The sequence below is a fragment of the Seriola lalandi genome, unplaced genomic scaffold, assembly GCF_002814215.2.
Source record: "Seriola lalandi dorsalis isolate HSWRI2012SDOR001 ecotype SW California unplaced genomic scaffold, Sedor1 jcf7180001969125, whole genome shotgun sequence".
NCBI lineage: Eukaryota > Metazoa > Chordata > Actinopteri > Carangiformes > Carangidae > Seriola > Seriola lalandi.
Genome location: NW_019439793.1, coordinates 1 through 548, shown reverse-complemented (window position 1 = coordinate 548; position 548 = coordinate 1). Strand labels below are relative to the sequence as shown.

The 548-nt window shown below is 48.7% G+C and overlaps 1 non-coding gene and 1 pseudogene across 1 annotated transcript; both read left to right on the top strand.

Moving 5' to 3' along the window:
• Nucleotides 1-107: 107 nt before the first annotated feature.
• On the top strand, nt 108-224 carry LOC111650694 (U5 spliceosomal RNA). The gene has a single exon (XR_002760438.2). It is a non-coding gene; the product is annotated as a U5 spliceosomal RNA (small nuclear RNA).
• Nucleotides 225-401: 177 nt separating this feature from the next.
• Nucleotides 402-548, top strand: LOC111650687 (U2 spliceosomal RNA; annotated as a pseudogene; the record flags this gene model as incomplete).

The window sequence follows — 548 nt, the reverse complement described above, 5'->3', positions numbered from 1 at the left end:
TGGCGAGTCCCGGGACTTGGCTGGCGGCAAGCAAAGACAAGCCTACCGCGATGGTGGTGACTGTGGCGAATAGACTCCTGGGCTGTCCTTGGAGCGAGAGGCTGTACTGACTCTGGTTTCTCTTCATAACGCACAAGTCTTTCGCCTTTTACTAAAGACTTCGGTGGAGAGGAACAGCAACAAGTTCAAGCTATTTTTGGCAGGCTTTGCCTAACGGCGAAGCCCTTTGAGTTTGTTAAAGGTCAAAAAGCTGTCCACATCACAAATGAGGGCGGCACAATAGAGAGCTTGGGAGGAGGTGCTAAAAAGCAGCCTTTGTCAGGCTCGTGTCAGAAACAGGAAACCACGACTAGTGAGATTTGTGCCAAGAGTGTGACTTGGACATCAGACACCGGGAGCTCATCGCTTCTCGGCCTTTTGGCTAAGATCAAGTGTAGTATCTGTTCTTATCAGTTTAATATCTGATATGTCCTCTATACGAGGACAAACATATTAAAGTGATTTTTAGAGCTGGGAGCTGAAAAAGGGGCTTGCTCCGTTCGCTCCAC